Source organism: Hylobates moloch, unplaced genomic scaffold (assembly GCF_009828535.3).
Source record: "Hylobates moloch isolate HMO894 unplaced genomic scaffold, HMol_V3 SCAFFOLD_20, whole genome shotgun sequence".
In the NCBI taxonomy this organism is placed as follows: Eukaryota; Metazoa; Chordata; class Mammalia; order Primates; family Hylobatidae; genus Hylobates; species Hylobates moloch.
In genome coordinates this window covers 43145128-43160739 of record NW_026652295.1, presented here as the reverse complement: position 1 = coordinate 43160739, position 15612 = coordinate 43145128, and the positions used below count along the sequence as shown (strand labels likewise).

At 38.8% G+C, this 15612-nt stretch overlaps 1 protein-coding gene across 10 annotated transcripts in view; it reads left to right on the top strand.

Annotated features, from left to right (window-relative positions):
* Positions 1-14398, top strand: part of SUPT3H (SPT3 homolog, SAGA and STAGA complex component) — a 555592-nt gene extending 541194 nt beyond the window's left edge. For all 10 annotated transcript variants that reach the window (XM_058432546.1, XM_058432547.1, XM_058432550.1 and 7 more), the window contains one exon: positions 14231-14398. The gene's annotated coding sequence lies outside the window, so the exon portion shown is untranslated. The remainder of the gene's footprint in view (positions 1-14230) is intronic.
* The last annotated feature ends 1214 nt before the right edge of the window (positions 14399-15612 follow it).

Here is a 15612-nt window from a genome sequence, read left to right as displayed (position 1 = left end):
AGATGGGGTTTCATTAGGTTGGCCAGGTTGGTCTGGAACTCCTGACCTCAGGCGATCCACCCACCTCAGCCTCCCAAAATGCTGGGATTACAGGCGTGAGCCACCATGCCTGGCCAGCCAAGCAGTTTCATAGCTTGCATTCACATCCCAAAGGGGGTTGAGGTGGAAAGACCTTTGCCTTACCAGAACTAGGGAGGCAGATGCAAAACTACCTGTGGCAGCTCCTCACAAGAGTGGCTGTCTTGCTGTGTTCCTGTGACAATCACAGAGGAAAGTCCCTATGGCCTAGGTAGGGCTGCGTGGCCTATGTGGAGATGAGGTCTCCTGGGAGCCCTTCCACGGCAATGTGTAGAAGGTCAGGTGTTTCTGTTAGCAGTATGCAAAATCAATCTGCCTCTTCTTTCCTAGGTTTTCATGGTGGTCTCCATCCCTAGCTCTTTCGCATAAAGTTTCCTGCCTGTCTCAGCACATAGCACCCTTCGCTTCCTCTGAACTCTAAGCCCTTGTTGTTCTCTCTGCTTCCTATTTAGTGTCCCTGATCATCTGTCCGTGTGCCTTTAGACTGCACCAGATTAAGAATTTCTTGAGGGCAAGTCTTGAATTAACACCTCTTTGTCATTCTCACATACGCAGATACTCATAAACGTTTGTGGTTTGGCTGATAGAAAAAAATAATGCTTTTTTTTTTTTTTGAAACGGAGTCTCATTCTATTGCCCAGGCTGAAGTGGCTCACGGGAACCTCCACCTCCCGGGTTCAAGCGATTCTCCTGCCTCAGCCTCCAGAGTAGCTGGGATTACAGGCATGTGCCACCACATCCAGCTGATTTTTGTATTTTTAGTAGAGACAGGGTTTCACCATGTTGGAAAGGCTGGTCTTGAACTCCTCACCTCTAGTAGTCCACCTGCCTCAGCCTCCCAAAGTGCTGGAATTACAGGTGTGAGCCACTGCGCCCAGCCAAAAAAATGCATTTAAACATGAGCTCAGAATCCTTTTTTAAAAATCTTTGTTTAATCTCATCAATTCTTATTTCACTTATTTGGCTACACAGCTCATGAACTTCAGATGATCACAGCTTTTTTCTTAAAGACAAATACAATGTCTTTAAGACAAATACAATTTAAAGCACCGCATGCATCATGTTTCTTGTGGCCTTTGTGAGTAGGTCACTGTGCCATCAGTCTTGTGTGAAGGGGTTAAGGACCTCATAAACAGATGACCTTAATCATATTTGCATTACTTTGCACTACTAAGACCTAAGAACCTTTGAGTTCCATCTGAATCTATACAATCTTGAAAAAGAATTACAAACCAGTAGGACTATTTTTGTATATAGTCCATCTTTGAAAACCTACCAGTTCTCCCACTGGTTCACTGTAAAGACAATGAGCCTTTTAGGATCAAATTTCCCTAAAGGTAATGGAATAACATGTCCACTGAACTTAAAGCAAATATAAAGATCTATTTAGACTAAAAATAACATTTTGTGAACCGGAAGCTACTCCAAAGAGTAGCTTGAAATTAAAATGTCTGTTTTCTTTATAGCCATTCCTTCAGAAATCTTATTTGGCACCTATGAAAATCAAGCAATCAACATGTAGTCTGCAGGCCCCAAACAGTGAGCCTGAGGGGAACCATGGAATTATGGAAAGGGGTTCATGAGCCCACCTAAATTATCTGTAGATTCAATAAAGCATATTTTGCCCATGTAGGTGCTACTCTATTTTATTAATAAATATACACATAAGTCCCATTGTAATTATAAAATTTAAAATCATTTTAAAGTGATACTGAAATCCTGCTAGCTTTTTGACACTACCTTTTTTTTAAAACTTAATAGATAGCAAAAGCCAAGTTATAGAATGCAGGGATCAGTGAGTTTATGTTAAAAAGTGATTCTCAAGCTCAATAAAAGGTAATCATTGCTTTCTGTACTTTATCATAATTGCCATTGTCTCCTCAGTTCTCCAGTGGTGAGTAGATTATGCCTTCTGAAGATTTCAGGCAGCTTTAATGTGGATTTAAGGGCTTTTTTCTTCCTTTGACATAAAGTATCACTGGAACTTTTTTCATATGTCTTATTTTGGGAAAAATTTATGATATTTTTAACATTAGGAAGTTTTGCTTTTCCTGACATTTTATTGCTTTGCCTATTTGAAACATTTCAATCCCAGACAATAAATATTATGTGGTTATTGTTTTCATATGGATAGGCTATTTCCTCCCGCTCTTTGTAACCCCCTTTCCCAGCTAATGAAACTAAAAAAGTAAATTCAGCATTCCCAAAGTCACATATAATGAAAATTGAAAGAGGGGCAGGTTTCAGAGAGGGGGGTAGTAGTAGTTAAAAATAAAGTGAGGTATGTGGTTTTCTTTCAGTTGGATCTCAAATTTTTCTTGCTCAGTTGAAATGAAGATTATTCTGTAAATCATTTTTATCAGCAGTCATAACCAATTATCACATTAATGGTATATTTGAATATCATTTCAATGGAAGCTAAATGGGTCTCAACGAAGTAGATGGATGTTAGCTGCGCACACCATGAGTACTCAGTGTTTAGAAGCATCCACCATAAAAAGCTGTCCTCATGGCTACCTTACCTTCTTCAAGTCATACATGAAATATCATGTTACTTTCTCAGACTGGGCCACAGTGGCTCACACCTGTAATCCAGAACTTTAGAAGGCCAAAGTGGGAGGATTGCTTGAGGCGAAGAATTGGAGACCAGCCTGGGCAACAGAGCAAGACCCTGTCTCTACAAAAAATTAAAAAACTAGCCAGGCACAGTGACACACTCCTGTAGTCCCAGCTAATGGGAAGGCTGAGGCAGGAGAATCACTTGAGCCCAGGAGTTCAAGGCAGCAGTGAGCTGGATCATGCCATTGCACTCCAGCCTGGGCAACACAGCCAGACCCTGTCTCAAAAAAACCTAAATCACTTTCTCTATAAGACCTTCTCTGACCACCCTTTTAAATATTAAATTGAGACCCCAACCCCTGCTTTAGCACATCATATCCCTTTCCTTGCTTTCTTTTTCACTCTAACACTTACTGTCTTCTAAAATACCATTTCATAGATCTGTTTATTTTGTTACTGTGTTCTCCCTCTAGAATGTAGACTTTGCAATTAAGGATCATGGTCTATTTTGTCTACTGCTATATCCCAGCACTTAGAACAGTGCCTGACACATAATACGTGTTGAGTCAGTATTATATGAATGAATGATTGATCAGTACTTAATTCTGCAAATTCTTGCAACACTATACCCGTGTTATTATACTTCTCTGGTTCTTCTCCAGCCTTTAGCTTTTCCTTTTCACTTCTGTCCTGGCTTGTCATCTTCATATCTCAACATTCGGCTTCCGCTTGACTTTCCAAAGACTTCTGAACTTCTTCAACTGTGTTTTTCAACATAACTCTTTTAAAAAACATTTTTGCATTTTGATACTTCCTAAATCACAGTGCATCTCCAACAAAATAAGAAATTTGACCACTACAAGCAGAAATTAGTTGTGATGTCATTAGGTTTCAGTAGTACTATGTCAAATTTTATTTGATGTATCTTTTTTTCTTTTTGAGATGGGGTCTCACTCTGTTACCTAGGCTAGAGTACAGTGGCGTGATCCTAGCTCACCGCAACCTCTGCCTCCTGGGCTCAAATCATCTCCCACCTCAGCCTCCTGAGTAGCTGGGACCACAGGCGCATGCCACCATGCCCGGCTAATATTTTTTTGGTAGAGACAGGGTTTTACCCTGTTGCCCAGGCTGGTCTTGAATTCCTGAGCTCAAGTGATCTGCCCGCCTTGGCTTCCCAAAGCGTTGGGATTACAGGCGTGAGCCACTGCACCTGGCCTATTTTGATATATCTGTTTCACCACTTGCTCAAATTTTCTTTTTACCACAGCTCCAGGTTAGCATTTTTATGAAAAAATCATGTATTATTTATCACTTCATATGTTGCAGAAGTTCTTTAGATAGGGCACATAGAAACAGAATATATTTCCTTTTATTTTTTATTTTTTTTGATACAGGGTCTTGCTCTGTCACCCAGGCTGACGTACATTGGCATGATCACAGCTCCTGGGCTCAAGCAATCCTCCCACCTCAGCCTCCTGAGCAGTTGGGACTACAAAGCACATGCCACCATGCCCAGCATTTTTTTTTTTCTTTTTATAGAGACAGGGTCTCACTATGTTGCTCAGGCTTATCTCAAACTCCTGGATTCAAACTGTCCTCCTGCCTCAGCCTCCCAAAGTACTGCAATTATAGGCGTGAATCACCACTCTTATCTATGTTTCTTTAAAAAAAAATGCTTAGTCTGATCTAGTTTGCATATAGTTATAAACCCTTTTTATATGTACAGCACAATTTAGTGACTTTTGACAAATGAACAGTTGTGTAATCACCATCACAATAAAAATAAAAGAACCCAAAACAGTTTTCTCATGTTTCTTTGTAACATGATTCCCCCACCTCATCACTAACCCCTGGCAACACTCATTCTGTCTCTATCATTTTTTATATTTTCCAGAATGGCATATTAAATGCAATAATTCCATATCAAGTTGAATTTCAAGATTTTTGTGTGTCTTTTTTACTTAGCATAATGCTTTTGAGATTTATCCATCTTGTTTTGTGTGTTCATTATATGTTATTGCTGAGTAATATTCCATCATATGGATGCACTACAATTTGTTCATCCATTTGCTGTTGAGTGGACATTTGCATTGTTTCCATTTCCTTGCTATTAAAAATAAAATTGCTCTGAACACAAATGGACAGATCTTTGTGTGGACTCGTGTTCATTTGTATTGGGTAAATACCTAGAAGTGGGATTACTGACTCATGGTAAGTGAATATTTGTTTTTATAAAAAACCACCAAAATGTTTTCCAATGTAGCTGTACCATATGGCACTCCCACCAGAAATATGAGATTTCTAGTTTCTCCACATCTTCACTAGCTTTTGGTATGATCCAGCATTTGGTGTATTGCTTATTTATTTTGCTTTAATTTTAGCCATTCCAGTAGGTGCATAGTGATATCTCATTATGGCTTTACCTGCATTTCCCTGATGACCAATGATATTAAGCACTTCCCATGTGTTCATTTGCCATCTGTATTTTTTCTTTGTTGAAGTGTTTATTCACATATTTTGCCCCTTAAAAACATGGTTTGTCTCATAACAACATAAGAGTTATGTCTTTTAGATACAGATTATCAGAAATGTGCTTTTCAAAACTTTCAAGTCTGGAGCTTGTTCTTTCCTAAAGTGTCCTTGGAAAAGCTGATATTTTTAATTTTGAATAAGTCAAATTTATCAATTTTTATTCTTTTATGGCTTATACTGTATGTCTTATGTAAGAAACCTTCATCTAACCCAAGCTCACAAAGGCGTTCTCCTGTGTTTTCTTTTAAATATTTAAGTTTTGAACTTTTACTTTTAGGTTTTCTATTTATTTTGACTTTGTATATGGTATTAACACAAGATAAGAGTTGAGGTTCTATTTTTTTGTTTTTTGCATATGGATGTCAGACAGTTTCAATACCACTCGTTGAGAAGACTATCCTTTCTGCATTGAATTACCTTGGCACCCTTGTCTAAAATTAATTGACCATATAAATATTGCTCTGCTTTGCATCCTGTTTTGTTCCATTGGTCTATTTGTTTATCCTGATACTAATGCCTGGTTGTCTTGATTACTATGACTTTTATACTAAGTCATGAAATCAGGTCTTATGAGCTTCTCAGCTCTTCTTTTTCAAAATTGCTTTGCATATTTTAGGTTCTTTGCTTTTTCATATTTCTACAAAACACTCTCTGAAATTTTGACTGGGATTGCTTACAATGTATAGCTTAATTTGGAAAGAACTGACACCTTAGCAACATTAAGCCTTCTGATTAATGAACATGATATAGCTCTCCATTTATAAAGGTCTTTTTAAATTTTTCTCATCAATGTTTTATAGCTTTCAGAATATAAACCTAGTACATATTTTGTTAGGTTCATGCATGCATATTTCATGGCTGATGTTATAAGAAATATTTAAATTGTTTTCATTTTCCAATTATTCATTATTCATTTTATTTCATAGAAAAATAAAATTGATTTTGTATATTAACCTTTTATGCTAAAACCTTGCTGAACTTACTAGCTCTAATAGATTGCTGAGGTGGTGGGGGCAGTTATAGTTTCTTTGGGATTTTCTACATAGATGATCATTTTGTTTGCAAATACAACTTTTTTTCTTTCTAATCTGTATGGTTTTTATTTCTTCTTCATGACTTATTGCAGTGACTAGGATCTCCAGTACACTACTGAATAGGAGTGGTAAAAATGGACATCCTTTCCTTTTCCCTATTTTATGGGGAAAGCATTCAGCCTTTACCCCATTAAATTAGCTAAGATTTTCTTAGATGCTTTTTATCACATTAAGGAAGTTCCCTTTTATTCCTTTTTTGTTGAGTGTTTTTATGGATGTTGAATTTTATGAAATGGATTTCTGCATCCTTGAGGACAATGAGTTTTTTTTTTTCCCCAGTGATAAATTATGTTGATTGATTTTTGCTTGTTGAACTAATCTTCCATTACTGGGATAAATGCAATTCGGTCATGATGTATTAACCTCTGTGTGTGTGGGCGTGTGTGTGTGTGTGTGTGTGTGTAAATACGTATGTGTGTATTTATATATATTTGTGTGTTTGTGTTTTTAAAGAGACAGGGTCTCACTCTGTTGTCCAGGCTGGAGTGCAGTGGCATGATCATAGCTCCCTGCAACCTGGAACTCCTGGGCTCAAGCCATCTTCTCGCCTCAGCCTCCCAAACAGCTAGAAGTATAAGCACACATCACCATGCCTGGCATTTTTTTTTTAATGTTTTATTTTGTAGTGACAGGGTCTTGCTTGTTTCCCAGGCTGGTCTCGATCTCCTGGCCTCAAGTGATCCTCCCACCTTGGCCTCCCAAAGTACTGGGATTATAGGCCTGAACTACTATGCCTGGCGACATTTTGGTGGATCTGATTTGCTAACATTTTGCTAGGTATTTTTGTATCTGTACTCATGAAAAGTATTGATCTGGAGTTTTTGTAATGTCTCATTTCTGGTTTTTATATCAGGTGATGCTAGGCTCATAAAATGAGTTTGGGCCTGCTGCTTCCTTTTCTGTGTTCTGGAAGAGTTTCTGTAGAATTAGTGTTTGTTGTTGTTGTTGTTAAAATTCAGTAGAATTCACCAGGGAGGCTATCAGGGTCTGAAGTGTTTTTTTGTAGGAAAGCTTTTAGCTATGAATAATATTAGATATAAGGCTATTTCTTAGATAGATATAAGGTTATCTATTAGATATAAGGTTATCTATTAGATATAAGGTTATCTATTTCTTCTTGAGAGAGTTTTGGTAGTTTGTCTGTTATTTGTCCCTTATCTAAGTTAACAAAAGTTTTGGCATAAAGTTGTTCATTAAATTATCTTATAATCCTTTAAATGTCTGTAGGATCTGTAGTGACACTCCTCTTTTTAATTCCTAAGATTGGCAATTTGTTTATTCTTCCTTTTCAGTTTCCCTCTAAACACTACTTTAATGTGTTTTGTTTTCATTTTCACCCAATTCAGAACATTTTCTAATTTCCTTTCTGATTTTCTCTGACTCATGGCTTATTTAGAAATGTGTTGATTAGTTTCCAAATGTTTGAGAATGTCCTAGATATCTTCCTGTTACTAAATTTTAGTTTGAGACATACTATGTATGATTTCAGTTCCTTTAGGTTTTCTAAGGTTTGCTTATGGCCCAGAATATGTGCATATGCACTTGAAAACATGTGTATTGTGCTCTTTGACGTAGTACTCTATAAATATTAGGTCAAGTTGGTTGATAGGTTGGTGCAAAAGTAATCGCGGTTTTTGCCTTTGAAATAGTAATGGCAAAAACCATGATTACTTTTGCATCAACCTAACAGTGTTATTCAGTTCTTCTATACACTTACTGATTTTCTACTTTTTACAATCAATTACTGAGAAAGGAGGGTTAACGTCTTCAATTAATATTATAGACTTGTCTGTTTCTCCTTTGAGTTTTATTAGGTTTTGCTTCGTATATTTTGAAGTTCTGTTCTCAGTTACATACACACATTTAGGAATGGCATGTCTTCTTGATTAATTGTCCCCTTTAGCATTCTGTAATTTTCCTCTTTATCCCTGACAGTATGTCATGTTCTGAAGTGTACTTGGTCTGATATTAATAAATCTACTTCATCTTTCTTCAGTACTTATACATATTTTTTCATCCTTTACTTTTATTTAAAGTATCTTTTTCATTGATAGCCTATAGTTAGGTGTTGCTTTTTAACCCACTTTACAATCTCTGCCTTTTAATCCCACTCTGTAGACTATATCTAATGTAATGATTGATATGGTTACATTTAAATCTACAATCTTACCCTCATCATAACTCCTTAACATGCTAACTTGTATTTCTTGGTTTTAACTTATTTTTGTCATTTTAACTCTTTAACTTGTTCTTTACCACCCTTTTTATTATTTTTAAAATATTCATTCATTGCAAACAAAAAACTCGGAAGACTCAGAAAAGCACAAAGAATGCAATTAGAATTAGCCATAGTCCTTTAACGTTGAGACTACACGTGACTGACATTTTAATACACACATGCATACACACGCACACACACAATATGTTCATAAAGTACATACTTCTTTGTAGCCTATAGTAACACTTTCTCCTGACTTTTTTTTAAGACTGCAGAGTATTTCTGTTATGAAAAAAATTTGAGGCCAGGCGTGGTGGCTCACAACTATAATCCCAGCACTTTGGGAGGCCAAGGCAGGTGGATCACTTGAGGCCAAGAGTTTGAAACCAGCCTGGCCAACATGGCTAAACCCCATCTCTACTAAAAATACAAAAATTATCCAGGCGTGGTGGCGCACACTTGTAATCCCAGCTATTCAGGAGGCTGAGGCAGGAGAATTGCTTGAACCTGGGAGGCAGAGGTTGCAGTGACCTGAGGTCACACCACTGCACTCCAGCCTGGGCAACAAAATGAGACTCTGTCTAAAAAAAAAAAAAAAAACCAGTAAAAATAAAATTTTGAGACTATAACACTGCTGCCACGCCCAAACTGGGAAGATGCCAAGAAACCAAAGAACGATTCGGACAAGTCCAGCTTGGTGGCAGATGAGTTTATTAAGACTTACAGACGGGGAACTCCTGGGCAGCAGCAGAACAACTCTAGAGATCCATGCTGCCTCCCATCTCTGAGGCTGCTTTTAAGCTAATTTCCTGGCTCTTTGCCTACCGTGTGTGTGATGGGACTGTTTTCCTTGGTATGTTCCGAGATACTCTCTGGGAAGTTTGGATTCTCAGGGACACCTGCTCCTCTGCTGGGCACCCTGGACTTGGATCACTGCCTGGCCTTTAGGGTTCAAGCAGTGAACATATACCCTTAAATAACCTGGTGGGAGACCTGTCACACGACATTTCTTCATACTGTGATGGCTGGTTCATTTTCAATTGTATCCTATTTTTGGATAATTCTCTTTTCCTAAAGTTTTGCATTATAAAATGTGCATTATTTTTCACACATCAGACTTATTTCCTTCTCTTTTGGCCTCTGTCATTTTGGTTGTCAGCCTCGTTGTTGCCCCTGTGAAGGTAATGTGGCTGCTTTTCTCTGGCTGTTTTTGAGGTTTTTTTCCTTTTATTCTTTAACAGTTGTAGTATGACATGCCTACATGTAGTTTTCTTTGTTTTTCTCTTTCTTGGAATTTGTAGAACTACTTGAATCTGTGGCTGGATATTTTTCATCGATTTTTTTAATCCTATGCACTTTTCTTCAAATATTTCTTTATGTCTTCTAGGATTTCAATTAGATGTATGTCAGACTTATTTTTTTAACCATACATTGTATGTCTTCTGTACCCTTTTCTGTATTTCTTATTTCCTTTTCTCTCTGCTTCAATGTGAATATTTTCTACTGACCTAGCTTGTATTTATTGAACTTTCCTTCTAAAATTCTATTAAGCTCATCTACTGAATTCTTAATTTTTTTAATTATACCATCACCATTTGATTCTTTTTTGAAAAAATAAAATTCCAGTTCCAGTCCCTTCTTTATTACCTCAATATTTGGGTTGCTTGGGGATGTTTCTGTTGTCTGGTTTTTTTTCCCTCTTGGTTTTCAGTGCCTCCTGCTTTGCCTATGAGTTCCTTACTGAATGCCAGACATCATATATGCAAAAAATGTAGATGCTCTGGGCTGGGCACGCTGGCGCACCCCTGTAATCTCACCACTTTGGGAGGCCAAGGTAGGGGGGAGGATCGCTTGAGCCCAGGAGTTCAAGACCACCCTGGGCAACAAAGCAAGACCCCGTCTCTACAAAAATAAAAATTAACTGGGCATGGTGGCATGTGCCTGTAGTAGTCCCAGCCACTCAGAAGGCTGAGGCAGGAGGATCCCTTAAGCTCAGGAATTTGAGGCTGCAGTGAGTTATGATCATGCCACTGCACTCCAGCCTGGATGACAGATCAAGACCCTGTCTTAAAGCTCTGGATGGTTATTTTTTCTAGAGAGGATATAATTTTCTGGCAGGCAGATGGGGTACAGTTGGATCAAGGTTGATCTATTTCTGCTTTGCCTTTATTCCTAGAAAATATCCCTAGGGTCTCAGCTGAGAGCCTGCGGTGTTTACCAGACCCCTTCAACCCTGGTGAGCTCTGAAATCTAACCCCTAACCTGACAAGATTGATGGAATTTTTGCTCACCTTTTTAGCCTTCCATCTGCTGCTCTCACCCCCTACCCCACCACATGTACAGCTTTGGAGAAGGGGAAATTGCATGCAGAATTATAGACTTATTTCTCTGTAGTTTCCTCTGGTCAGGGAATCATGGTTCCTCAACTGCCTTGACAGCCCCAAACTCTAACCTCTGCTTCCCCAGCCCAGTGATACTGCCATAATTCCCAGACTGTTTGGCCTCACTTCCTCTCACAGTTAATTGGCAAATTTCATGAGAAAAAAAAAGAGAACCTGACTTTTCTCCAGTATCTTATTCTCTCAAGTCCCGGCCACACTGGTTTTTTTCTGATGCTTCAAATAATTTGTACCCCTACCCCAAGATGTCCATATTCCAAATCTCAGAACCTGTGAATATGTTACATCACATAGCAAAAGGGAAATAAGGTTGCAGATGGCATGAAGGTTGCTAATCAAAGGAAGTTAAGATGGAGAGGTTATCCTAGATTATCCACATGGGTCCAGTCTAATCACATGAGCTCTTAAAAGCAGAAGAATGTGTAAGAGAGATGCAACATGAAAATGACTTGATGTTCTAGCTTTGAAGACAGTGTAAAGGAGCCATGAGCCAAGGAATATGGTGGCCTCCTAGATGGCCCCAGCTTACAGACCACTCAAAAATGGAGACCTTGGTACTGAAGAAACAGAAACTGAATTCTCCCAACAATCTGAATGAACAGGAAACAGATTCTTCCCTATAGCCTCCAGAAAAAAACATAGCCTGACAACACTGATTTTAGTCTAATGAGACTTATACTGGACTTCTGGCCTACAGAACTGTAAGATGATAAATTTGTGGTATTTATGCTACTAAATTTGTAGTAATTTGTTATGGCATCATAGAAAACTATTACACAACTGCATTTGTATTTTTTTTCCAGCTTCTGTAGTTGCTTGCAGTTTGAAAATCAGTCTCTCATACCTTGAGGCATCAGTCAGGGTTTAGTCACAGAATCAGAACCACTGTGTACTATGGGATGAGGATTACAGGAATCAGACCGTATACAGTTGTGAGAAGAACTGGGAAAGTGAAAGCATAGGAAGGAAGTTGGAGGATCAGAGAAAAAAAAAAAAGACCAACCCATCAATGTGAGAAACAAAGAACAACCAGGTGCCAAAAGTGGCTGCAAAGTGATGGCTCATGAGAAGGTGTGTAGGAAGCCATGCTTCTGTATAACTGCCACCTTGGCAGGCCCACCACCGAGTGTCTGGCATAAGCTGGGAGCCACTGTTGGTCAACAGGCTCTTCAGTCAGAACTGAATGTAGAGTGGAAGAAAGTGAAGACAAGCTAGAACCTGTCAGCATTTCTGTGCCTTCTCTGTACCTGCAAGACCTTCAAAGATCAATAGCTCCTTCATTTCCACCTTCCACATCTGCATACATTTCCCTTTTGGCCAACTCTAACTCAGAACCCTGTAGGGAAGGGGACTATGGGAAAGTAGTTTAAGTTTCACCAAGTTGGCACACTACCAATGACTGCAGCCTATCCACCCTTTGTCTACTTGGTACCCATACATACATCTTTTAACCATGTTTAACCTCCAAATAAAATCAACAGCAAAATGCTTCCACCTAACAGGATGCATGCTAACCCTATCCTCCAAAAGGATATAAATACCTTTATGGTCATCTTCCCAGTAACCCATAACCCCTCTAATCTTGAGCATCATACAAATGTCACTTGAGAGGCATTACAGAATACCTGACCACACTCCTCAAAACTGTCAAGGAAAGCCTGAGAAACTATCATAGCCAAGAGGAGCCTAAGGGGACATGATATAAATGTAATGTGGCGTCCTGGATGCAATTCTGGAGCAGAAACGGGACAATGGATAAAAACTAAGGAAATCCGAATCAAGTATGGGCTTTAGGTAATAACATACCAATATTTGTTCATTAATTGTGACAAATGTATCATAATGTAAATTACTAATAATAGAGGAAAGAAGGTGTTGGGTATATGGGAACTTTGTGCTGCCTTCACAATTCGGTAAATGTAAAACTGTTCTTTTCTTTTTTTTTTTTTTTTAAGATGGAGTCTCACTCTGTCACCCAGGCTGGAGTGCAGTGGCACGATCTCAGCTCACTGCAGCCTCCGCCTCCCAGGTTCAAGTGATTCTCTTGCCTCAGCCTCCCAAGTAGCTGGGACTACAGGCACGTGCCACCAGGCTTGGCTAATTTTTCTATTTTTAGTGGAGACAGGGTTTCACCATGTTGGCCAGGATGGTCTCAATCTCCTGACCTCATGATCCACCTGCCTCGGCCTCCCAAAGTGCTGGGATTGCAGGCATGAGCCACCATGCCCCGCCAAAAGTGTATTTTTTTTTTTTTAGTAAAAGGCTATTAAGTCCTATATGACACATCCATGTTGGGGTGATATTTGTTCCCCTTTTCTCTGAGTCACACTCCCTCTTTAATATCTTGTAACCTAAATACTGAGCTATATGGCTAGCCACTATTAATACATCTTCTGTTTAGATAGGGAATGGAAGTGGGGGAGTAAAGAAAATTAATGCCAAAAAAATGCTGTATTCATATTAAAGAAAGAAAGAAATACTTATAACCACTACTGTCATCATTTCTGTAACTGGTCCAATGGTCCTTGCTAGTATTTATAACTTCCATCTTCTGTTAGCCAGTCCATATCGCCTTTGCCCTTAGTAAACAACTCAGCCGATGTGCTTCCATGCCTCATGGGGTGATCCTGCCTATTTCTGCTTCAGTTATCTTTTGCTGTGTAACAAACCACCCCAAACCTTAGTGGCTTTAAGGCAACATGATTTTTTTATTTCTCATGATTCTGGAGTCAGGCATTTAGATGGTATTTAGCTCTTGTCCAGAGCTGCTGAAGGACAGAAGTACACTCAGTTTGGACCCATAGGCCCAGTCTTGGCTTCTGGAAAAAACTACACCAACAATACATTTGGCCCCTTCACCACGAGGTTTGTTTCCTCTGTGGATCTGGCACTAAGAAATTATATCTATTCATAACTCTTGCCTGATGAGTAACTTGGATCCCAAATTCTCCCTGCCCTTAATGGTTGTGTGGTGTTTAAGAAATTGCTTTAACTTTGGGGTCTTGGATTCCTCATCTATTAAGTCGGAGCATTGAAGTTCTACTAGATGACTTTAAGACATATTTTTTACTCTTGAAATCTGTTATTTAAGAGGGGTATTTATGGAGTGTGGATTATGGAAAAACCAGCATAGGTGGGAGTCAAAACTTTAAGAATTTATTTCAGCCTAAAATGCCTATTTTTGAAGGGAACCTAATCAAAACTTTTTAAAAATAGTTTTTAATTATAGGTTTGAAACTTTGTGTTATTTGTAATACCTTTTAGAAGCCTGAAAATAACATTTCTCTCTGTACCAACTTTGTGCTTTTCCATTTGGTAAACACTGATTTTATTTCTCTCTGTCCCTGTAGGAGTAAACCAAGCCAATTCAGCACTTCCTGTTTACTTCCTTGTCATATGTATCATAGATGGTGACAGACCTGCTCTCAAAACAAGCTTCCTTCGTTTAATTCTGCATTTTCTGCTTAGGCAACCACCCTATCAATATATTTGAACAATGAAACAATTTGGCTACTGAAGCACTGTCTCTGAATTCCTCCTTCAACTTGTCAGTGGAAAGGAAAGTCCCTTGGTGGAATGGTAGGAATAGTTTTAAGTGGGGTATCACACAGTGCCTTACAGTGGAGAATATCAAAGCATTTTCAGCTCTTAATCTTGGTGTGCATGACATGGGTGAACACAAGGCTAGTAAACAACTTGATTTCCTTAGGAGATTCTCAGTGCTCTATCTGTTTTTTAAGTAAGAAGATTGAGTTTCATGTATATTGAGTGACTAAAGTGTAAGCTTAGAAATATTTTATGTTTCCATCATAGTTTATTCTGTTCAGCATAAATCATCAGAGCCAACCATAACTTAACCATTTACTAGAGCTTTTTCGGAGTCAACTGTATTACAAGCATGTCAGACACACCTTCCTACAAGTCCCTCAAGGTCAATAGTTTAGAAATTCTGCGTTTTCCTTCCCTTCCCCACTCAACACTTATGGAAATATATGCTAATTGGAACAGAAGCTGCCTACCAAACTAACAGGGTTAGACCACTCTTAACACAAGATTAATGAGAAAGAAGTTTAAGGAAAAAATAACATTTCTCAAGCAGTAAGAAAGTACATGCCAAGTAAAAGCCAGCAGTCTGCATCAGTCGGATACCAAACTGCTTTCCCTTGACTTGACTGAAAGGAGTCAAAGACAGGGAACCCTGTATGTCCAGCCTTGCTCTAGTCACTGTTGCCAGCCTTTTGGCTCAGTGTGGCTGGCTCCTCACCTTCCTTGGGACCTCAGCTCAGCAGCCACCATTGTGGAAAACAAGACCACAGACTCAAGGGTTAGAATGAGACTCTATACACTGTTTACTAAGGTGACATGCCAGAAGGAATGATGAGGCACAGACATACTGCATGTGGCCCACTGCATTCATGACAGGCCTTTGTAGGTGTGTGATTTATATTCATAAAAGGGGGTTCGGAGACAACGGATGTTTACAGTCACTGATACTGGCAAGAAATTAAGTTTGTGAATCACTGCGCTGTTGATGAATGACTGAACTGTGAGTTAGCAGACATCAAGAGCTGTTAGTTACAAGTGATACTAACGTTCTTTTGAAATAGGTTTAGACAACAGTATTTGCTTAGAAGGAGAAAAGCCTAAAGATCTTATCAATTTGCAGAAACTGTAATTGGCATACTACATGATATATTTACATTATTTGGCAAGGGCCAGTGGGGGCAGGGGG